Below are 9538 nucleotides of genomic sequence, written 5' to 3'. Positions count from 1 at the left end.
AAAAAAAAAAAAAAATCAGGAGGCAGATCAGTAGAGGCAGAGGGGAAGTTGTGCAAAGAAAATATTTGTATTTTCAGCCATGCACTTCTAAGTTTTCTGTTTTGTCTTGCTCTTCCATTTCATAGAGAAGGAGAAGCAGGAAGAGAAGGGGAAGGGGAGGGGGAGAGGAATGAGAGATGAGGGGAAGGGAGGAAGAGAAACTGAAAAGGAGAGAGCGCCGTCAGACAAGGGGATGATGAATAAAGCTCGTGCCAAGCCAAGGAATTCAGGGCAGGAGTTTCCAGAAGGCAAGATTGGAACTGCTTGAGAGCACAGAGAGGTCAAGGCAAACAGAGATGTTGCCTTTAGTGATGCACCGCAGTAGATTCATTAAAGAGGAAACGTTTTAATAAAATAGGGCTGCAGATTCTACTTGTAAGGGGTAAGGAATAAGTTGGCACTAAGAAATTGGATCTACTGAACCTGGACTATTTCTAAAGGAAGAAATACACTTTGAAACAAAGTTCAAGCATGTGATTAAAAAGTAAGGTGTTTCATGAATCTTCATCTTTCACTCCGGGTTTCAGTTTTTTCTTTCTGTCTTTTTAACAGGGTCAGTGGCTGTTTATGCTGCACCTCATTTACTACTCTTTCCTTCTCATGAATATAACATATTTCAGTTGCCTTTCAGTTTCTTAGCTGCAGTCAGATGGGTACTGAGCAAGTTCCATCAAAGACAATGGCAATTTAATTGGGTCCCCAGTCAATACAGACAGTCAGCAAAGGGAAAGACAACCCTAATGCATGTCAAACTTCATTTAGGCCCATGTCTGCTGGTGCCTAATTCTGCCCAAACACAGGGCAGAACAGGTAGGAACATGCTACCACCTGGTAACACCAGTATCTCCTCATCTGACCGGGTGTCCCACAGCAGGCTTACCTGCAGCCTGCCCCGATGCTGGTCATTCCTTAAGAAAACAGACCCTTAAAAATCCCTTCCCATTCCTGCCCCAACCTTATCATGAGCTCTGTTTCCCAGAGCAGAGCTTCTTTAAAGCTGAAGAGAAAGCTGCTTTGATGAGAAAGTGGAGCTCTTACCTCTTTGTTCCCCCTCCTCTGTTAGGTGAAGTAGTTTCTGTTATTTCTCTGTCTTTCACTAGATCATGGATCTTTTATTTCACCTGTCTGTCGTTGGACTTTCCAGATCTCCTTTGAAGACAAAACAGAAATAAAGCAACCACTGTAACAGACTTTATAGTAACATGAAAATGAAAGCACTGAACACAAAGCAAAAAGCCCAATGACCACAAAAGGAATTTCTGCAAGCTAAGCCAATGGGAGGGTAGATGGGCTTAACACAATTTCTCAGCCAGAAACTTCATATTTCTTTGAAAGAGATCTCAGAGAATATTTGCTGATTTAAACAAATGTCTATCAGATATTTAAATATAGTGAAATGGATCTCAGAGTTGCGGTTCAGTTTGAGAAACCCAGAATGAGGAAGCAATCATGTTAATTTTTAGGTCTAATGTCCTTAAGTAATGACCACGCTTACAGTGGACCTGGCTTCTCACTTATACATACAGTAAGTGAGGAAAAGGCCATGCCTCACACACTCACAAACACACAGCATCTGGCACTAATCCCCAGTGCACAGTTTGGAAGAGTCTCCATATATTGCACACATGCTCTAGGCTCTATGCGGACTGCTTTATGGAGGTTTCATAACTTATATCTCAGGCTAAACATTTTCCCATGATTTTATAGAAACGGAGGCACTGAAAGGTTGACTGTCTTAACCCAAATCACAGCACTGTAAGTAATCTGAACTGAATCATTCTTGTCCGCAAGCCCTCCTGTTAAGCCTCTTTCTAGGTTTTCTGAGTGAATAGCAATAGAAGTAACAGCTTTATCTCTTGATTGTTTTCTATGGGTGTTGCTTGTCTAACTCATTCCTGATTACAGTCATGCAAAATAAGTGACATTGTCTTCATCTTACCCTGAGAACAAGGAGGCTTGAGGGAGGGTCAATAATATGCCTATCCATATTCACTATGCAAGTCACAAGGGTGGGAATCAAATTTTAAACTATTTTTACCTTTAAACTCTGCTTTTTCCTCCTCCACATTGTTTCTGAAAGGAATGAGGAGAAAGGGAGATGTTTACCAGGTTCTCAGCTGATCCCAGATATTTCTCTACACCTAGAAGCCAGTGTGAGAAATTTAACAAATAGAACTGGACGCGTTCTTTTCTTGTCCCTTTTTGCATTATCTTTCCAAATGTCTCTGAGTAAGTAGCACTTCAATTTGTTTTGAAAAGTATGATTTCTCTGGGTCTTTCCATTGTTGGTACGCACCCAATTACTTCCTGACTTAATGGTCTAGTACAGCAATTTTGAGGATCTGAAACTTTCTTATCCTTAATCTTGGCAAGATTGGTCCCCTCCTATTCTACTGGTCTCCTGTGAGCCCTTTGCCAATCTCCCATCACATCACCTTGATTTTTTTTCCCTTATGACTACCTGAAATTCAAGTTCATAAAAGCAGGTAACTCATGTATTCACAGCACCTACAAGAGGGCTTGGCACAGAGTAGAGGTTCAATGGCTATTATGTGACTAAATATAAAATGACCTCAACTATGAGAGAAACTTTTGCCAGTTTGAATATATAAACTTTCTGAAGTATAGAAAAAAGAGTAAAATGCCTATGTAAAGCAGTTATTTGTTAATTTCATTACACACGTTTAAAATTCCATAGTACATGTATTTGTAATACAAATATATTGCTTCTTACTCATACTTTAAAAAATAATTTTATTCAAACTCTTCCCATCCTTTTTTATTTTTTATTTTATTTTTTTTATTTTTCCCCCAGGTTAATTGAGCTATAATTGACAAAATTGTGTAAGTTTAAGGTATACAATGTAATAATTTAATACACAATATATAATGTGAAATGATTAGCACAGTAAGATTAGCTAATATATCTTTCACTGTACCTAGTTATATTTTACTGTGTGGTGAAAACTTTTAAAATCCACTCTCTTAGCAACTTTCCATATAAAACAGAGTGGTTTTTTTTTTATTTATTTATTGTTATGTTAATCACCATACATTACATCATTAGTTTTTGATGTTGTGTTCCAAGATTCATTGTTTGTGCATAACACCCAGTGCTCCATGCAGAATGTGCCCTCTTTAATACCCATCACCAGGCTAACCCATCCCCCCACCCCCCTCCCCTCTAGAACTCTCAGTTTCTTTCTCAGAGTCCATCGTCTCTCATGGTTCGTCTCCCCCTCCGACTTACTCCCCTTCATTCTTCCCCACCTGCTATCTTCTTCTTTTTTTTTTCTTAACATATATTGCATTATTTGTTTCAGAAGTACAGATCTGTGATTCAACAGTCTTGCACAATTCACAGCGCTCACCATAGCACATACCCTCCCTGATGTCTATCACCCAGCCACCCCATCCCTCCCACCCCCCACCACTCCAGCAACACTCAGTTTCTTTCCTGAGATTAAGAATTCCTCATATCAGTGAGGTCATATGATACATGTCTTTCTCTGATTGACTTATTTCACTCAGCATAACACCCCCCAGTTCCATCCACGTCGTGGCAAATTGCAAGATCTCATTCCTTTTGATGGCTGCATAATATTCCATTGTGTATATATACCACTTCTTCTTTATCCATTCATCTGTCGATGGACATCTTGGCTCTTTCCACAGTTTGGCTATTGTGGACATTGCTGCTATAAACATTGGGGTGCATGTACCTCTTCGGATCCCTACATTTGTATCTTTGGGGTAAATACCCAGTAGTGCAATTGCTGGATCATATGGTAGCTCTATTTTCAACTGTTTGAGGAACCTCCATACTGTTTTCCAGAGGGGTTGCACCAGCTTGCATTCCCACCAACAGTGTAGGAAGGTTCCCCTTTCTCCACATCCCTGCCAACATCTGTCGTTTCCTGACTTGTTAATTTTAGCCATTCTGACTGGTGTGAGGTGGTATCTCATTGAGGTTTTGATTTGGATTTCCCTGATGCCGAGCGATGTTGAGCACTTTTTCATGTGTCTGTTGGCCATTTGGATGTCTTCTTTGGAAAAATGTCTATTCATGTCATCTGCCCATTTCTTGGTTGGATTATTTGTTCTCTGGGTGTTGAGTTTGATAAGTTCTTTATAGATTTTGGATACCAGCCCTTTATCTGATATGTCATTTGCAAATATTTTCTCCCATTCTGTTGGTTGTCTTTTGGTTTTGTGGACTGTTTCTTTTGCTACGCAAAAGCTTTTTATCTTGATGAAATCCCAATAGTTCATTTTTGCCCTTGCTTCCCTTGCCTTTGGCGATGTGTCTAGGAAGAAGTTGCTGCGGCTGAGGTCGAAGAGGTTGCTACCTGTGTTCTCCTTTAGGATTTTGATGGACTCCTGTCTCACGTTTAGGTCTTTCAACCATTTGGAGTCTATTTTTGTGTGTGGTGTAAGGAAATGGTCCAGTTTCATTCTTCTGCATGTGGCTGTCCAATTTTCCCAACACCATTTGTTGAAGAGACTTTTTTCCATTGGACATTCTTTCCTGCTTTGTCAAAGATGAGTTGACCATAGAGTTGAGGGTCCATTTCTGGGCTCTCGATTCTGTTCCATTGATCTATGTGTCTGTTTTTGTGCCAGTACCATACTGTCTTGAAGATGACAGCTTTGTAATAGAGCTGGAAGTCCGGAATTGTGATGCCGCCAGCTTTGCTTTTCTTTTTCAATATTCCTGTGGCTATTCGGGGTCTCTTCTGGTTCCATACAAATTTTAGGATTATTTGTTTCATTTCTTTGAAAAAAGTGGATGGTATTTTGATGGGGATTACATTGACTCTGTAGATAGCCCGAGGTAGCATTGACATCTTCACAGTGTTTGTTCTTCCAATCCATGAGCATGGAACATTTCTCCATTTCTTTGTGTCTTCTTCAATTTCTTTCATGAGTATTTTATAGTTTTCTGAGTACAGATCCTTTGCCTCTTTGGTTAAATTTATTCCTAGGTATCTTAGGGTTTTGGGTGCAATTGTAAATGGGATTGACTCCTTGATTTGTCTCTCTTCTGTCTTGTTGTTGGTGTATAGGAATGCCACTGATTTCTGTGCATTGATTTTATATCCTGCCACTTTACTGAATTCCTGTTTGAGTTCTAGCAGTTTTGGGGTGGAGTCCTTTGGGTTTTCCACATACAGTATCATATCATCTGCAAAGAGTGAGAGTTTGACTTCCTCTTTGCTGATTTGGATGCCTTTGATTTCTTTTCGTTGTCTGATTGCTGTGGCTAGGACTTCTAATACTATGTTGAATAGCAGTGGTGATAGTGGACATCCCTGCTGCGTTCCTGACCTTAGGGGAAAAGCTCTCAGCTTTTTCCCGTTGAGAATGATATTCTCTGTAGGTTTTTCATAGATAGCTTTTATGATATTGAGGTATGTACCCTCTATCCCTGTACTCTGAAGAGTTTTGATCAAGAAAGGATGCTGTACTTTGTCAGATGCTTTTTCTGCATCTATTGAGAGGATCATAGGATTCTTGCTCTTTCTTTTGTTAATGTATTGTATCACGTTGATTGATTGCGGATGTTGAACCAAACTTGCAGCCCAGGGATAAATCCCACTTGGTCATGGTGAATAATCCTTTTAATGTACTGTTGGATCCTATTGGCTAGTATTTTGGTGAGAATTTTTGCATCCGTGTTCAGCAAGGATATTGGTCTGTAATTCTCCTTTTTCATGGGGTCTTTGTCTAGTTGGGGGATCAAGGTAATGGTGGCCTCATAAAATGAGTTTGGAAGTTTTCCTTCCGTTTCTATTTTTTGGAACAGTTTCAGAAGAATAGGAATTAATTCTTCTTTAAATGTTTGGTAGATTTCCCCTGGGAAGCCATCTGGCCCTGGGCTTTTCTTTGTTGGGAGATTTTTGATGACTGCTTCAATTTCCTTAGTGGTTATAGGTCTGTTCAGGTTTTCTATTTCTTCCTGGTTCAATTTTGGTAGTTGATACATCTCTAGGAATGCACCCATTTCCTCCAGGTTATCTAATTTGCTGGCATAGAGTTGCTCATAATATGTTCTTATAATTGTTTGCATGTCTTTGGTGTTGGTTGTGATCTCTCCTCTTTCATTCATGATTTTGTTGATTTGGGTCATTTCTCTTTTCTTTTTGATCAGTCTGGCCAGGGGTTTATCAATCTTGTTAATTCTTTCAAAGAACCAGCTCCTAGTTTCGTTGATCTGTTCTACTGTTCTTTTGGTTTCTATTTCATTGATTTCTGCTCTGATCTTTAGTATTTCTCTTCTCCTGCTGGGTTTAGGCTTTATTTGCTGTTTTTTCTCTAGCTCCTTTAGGTGTAGGGTTAGGTTGTGTATTTGAGACCTTTCTTGTTTCTTGAGAAAGGCTTGTATTGCTATATACTTTCCTCTTAGGACTACCTTTGCTGTATCCCAAAGATTTTGAACAGTTGTGCTTTCATTTTCATTGGTTTCCATGAATTTTTTTAATTCTTCTTTAATTTCCTGGTTGACCCATTCATTCTTTAATAGGATGGTCTTTAGCCTCCATGTATTTGAGTTCTTTCTGACTTTCCTCTTGTGATTGAGTTCTACTTTCAAAGCATTGTGGTCTAAAAATATGCAGGGAATAATCCCAATCTTTTGGTACCGGTTGAGACCTGATTTGTGACCTAGCATGTGATCTATTCTGGAGAATGTTCCATGGGCACTAGAGAAGAATGTGTATTCTGTTGCTTTAGGATGGAATGTTCTGAATATGTCTGTGAAGTCCATTTGGTCCAGTGTGTCATTTAAAGTCTTTATTTCCTTGTTGATCTTTTGCTTAGATGATGTGTCCATTTCAGTGAGGGGGGTGTTAAAGTCCCCCAGTATTATTGTATTGTTGTCAATGTGTTTCTTTGCTTTTGTTATTAATTGCCTTATATAATTGGCTGCTCCCATGTTAGGGGCATAGATATTTACAATTGTTAGATCTTCTTGTTGGATGGACCCTTTAAGTAGGATATAGTGTCCTTCTTCATCTCTTATTACAGTCTTTGTTTTAAAATCCAATTTGTCTGATATAAGGATTGCCACCCCCGCTTTCTTTTGGTGTCCATTAGCATGGTAAATGGTTTTCCACCCCCTCACTTTCAGTGTGGGGGTGTCTTTTGGTCTAAAATGAGTCTCTTGCAGACAGCATATGGATGGGTCTTGTTTTTTAATCCAATCTGATAGCCTGTGTCTTTTGACTGGGGCATTTAGTCCATTTACATTCAGGGTAACTATTGAAAGATATGAATTTAGTGCCATTGTATTTCCTATAAGGTGACTGTTACTGTATATTGTCTGTGTTCTTTTCTGGTCTATGCTGCTTTTAGGCTCTCTCTTTGCTCTCAATATTTCTTGTAGGGCTGGTTTGGTGTTTGCAAATTCCTTTAGTTTTTGTTTGTCTTGGAAGGTTTTTATCTGTCCTTCTATTTTCAATGACAGTCTACTGGATATAGTATTCTTGGCTGCATCTTTTTCTCATTTAGTGCTCTGAAGATATCATGCCAGTCCTTTCTCACCTGCCAGGTCTCTGTGGATAGGTCTGTTGCCAATCTAATGTTTCTACCATTGTACGTTACATATCTCTTCTCCCGAGCTGCTTTCAGGATTTTCTCTTTGTCTCTGAGACTCGTAAGTTTTACTATTAGATTACTAGATTTTGGGTGTATTTTGGTCTGTTAGAAGAAAGTGCCTCCTAAAATTTTAAAGGATGAAAGACTTATATATGTACAAAATAAGGGTTGATACAATGAAGGGATGGAAGATGACTGTAAAGATGAAAACTATAAAAGATTTTATAAAAGGAATTGATAAGATAAGAAGTTGTTTGAGAAAAGAAAGAAAATTAAAAAAAAGAAGAAAAAAAAAGGAGAGAATGTGATCAGGCAGGAGACTAGAACGAAGCCATACACTAGTGATTTAGGGTATATTTTGATCTGTTAGACGAAACTGTATCTCAAAATTTTAAAAAGAGAACAACTTATGTATATATATGCCAAAAATAAGGGTAACTACTATGAAGGGATAAGATGATTCTAAAAATGAAAAAAAAGTTTTTTTTTAAAAAAGGGATTGATAAGATGGTTGAAAAAGGGAAAAAGAAAAATTTAAAAAAAAGTTAAAAAAATTAACTTTGAAAAACTAATGAATCATGGTAAAAAAGCCATGAATTCTATGTGCAGTATTCCCCTAGCGCTGGAGTTCTCCCGTTCTCCTTGATCAGTAAACTTGGTCTTGGCTTGCTGGCTGTTCCTGCTGATCTTCTGGGGGAGGGGCCTGTTGCCATGGTTCCCAAACGTCTTTGCCGGAGGCGGAATTGCCCCACCCTTGCCGGGTCTGGGCTAAACAATCTGTTCCGGTTTGCTCTCAGGAGCTTTTGTTCCCTGCAAGCTCCCGGTACAGCTTTGGAGGATGAGAGTGAAAATGGTGGCCTCCCACTCTCTGCCCGGAGGAGCTGAAAACTCAGGGCCCCGCTCCTCAGTGCGCCCCCAAAGAAAAGCAGCCAGTCACTCCCTTGTCCCCGGTCTCCGGCCGCACTCCGTGCTCACCCGGCCTGTGATCGAGTGTTTCTATCTCTGGCACCCGACCCCGTGTGGAGTCTCCAAACCCAGCAGATCCCTGCGGTGCGTTCCCGCGCCGCTCCTCCCGGGGGAGGAAGGGGAGTCTCCCCGGATCTGCCGCTTGTTGGGTCCCTGCTGGAGGAGCAGTGGCCCGACTGGGCCGTGGATCACAGTTTATGGCAACCCCGAGCTGAGAGCCCGCGCCTCGGCTCCGTCTCTGCAGCCGGCTTCCCCGCTCCGATACCTGGGAGCTCTGCCGCACTCAGGCACCCCCGGTCTTTCTGTGACCCCGAGGGTCCTGAGACCACACTGTCCCGCGAGGGTTCCAGCCCCAGCTTAGCCACTGGAGCGATGTCCCTCAGCGGAGCCGACTTCTCAAAGTTCCGATTTTGTGCTCCGCGGCTCTAGCACTTGCCAGAAGCGGCCGACGGAGGCCCCCTCCCCCGCCGTCTATCCTCCCAAATATCGTCTCGGATTCACTTTTCCTCATGTCCTACCTTCCAGAAAGTGGTCGCTTCTCTGTTCAGAGAGTTGTTGCTACTCTCTTCTTTGATCTCCTGTTGAGTTCGTAGGTGTTCAGAATGGTTTGATCCCTATTCAGCTGAATTCCTGAGACCAGACGAAATCCAGGTCTCCTACTCCTCCGCCATCTTGCTCCGCGTCCCTCCTCCCATCCTTTTTTAACATTTAGCTTCATCATTATTAAAGCTCCTTTAAAATCATTTAACTTATTTTTTTCAGAAACATCATTCTTCTGTCAAATAATTTGAACTATTTAAAATATCTGTGGGACGCCTGGGTGGCTCAGTGCGTTAAGTGTCTGATTCTTGGTTTTGGCTCAAGTCATGATCTTGTAGTCCTGAGATGGAGCCCTGCATTGGGCGCTGCACTGAGCATGGAGCCTGCTTGAGATTCT

The 9538-nt window shown here is 40.9% G+C and overlaps 1 protein-coding gene across 1 annotated transcript in view; it reads right to left on the bottom strand.

The window, feature by feature from the left end:
* LOC112824349 (guanylate-binding protein 1-like) overlaps positions 1-1255 on the bottom strand; it is a 16644-nt gene extending 15389 nt beyond the window's left edge. Inside the window, 1 exon segment of the mRNA XM_025872140.2 lies at positions 1078-1255. The gene's annotated coding sequence lies outside the window, so the exon portion shown is untranslated.
* Between the last annotated feature and the right edge of the window lie 8283 nt (positions 1256-9538).

The sequence above is a fragment of the Callorhinus ursinus genome, unplaced genomic scaffold, assembly GCF_003265705.2.
Source record: "Callorhinus ursinus isolate GAN/ISIS: 27379988/994484 unplaced genomic scaffold, GSC_fseal_2.0 scaffold9, whole genome shotgun sequence".
In the NCBI taxonomy this organism is placed as follows: Eukaryota; Metazoa; Chordata; class Mammalia; order Carnivora; family Otariidae; genus Callorhinus; species Callorhinus ursinus.
This window is presented reverse-complemented; position numbering and strand designations above follow the sequence as displayed.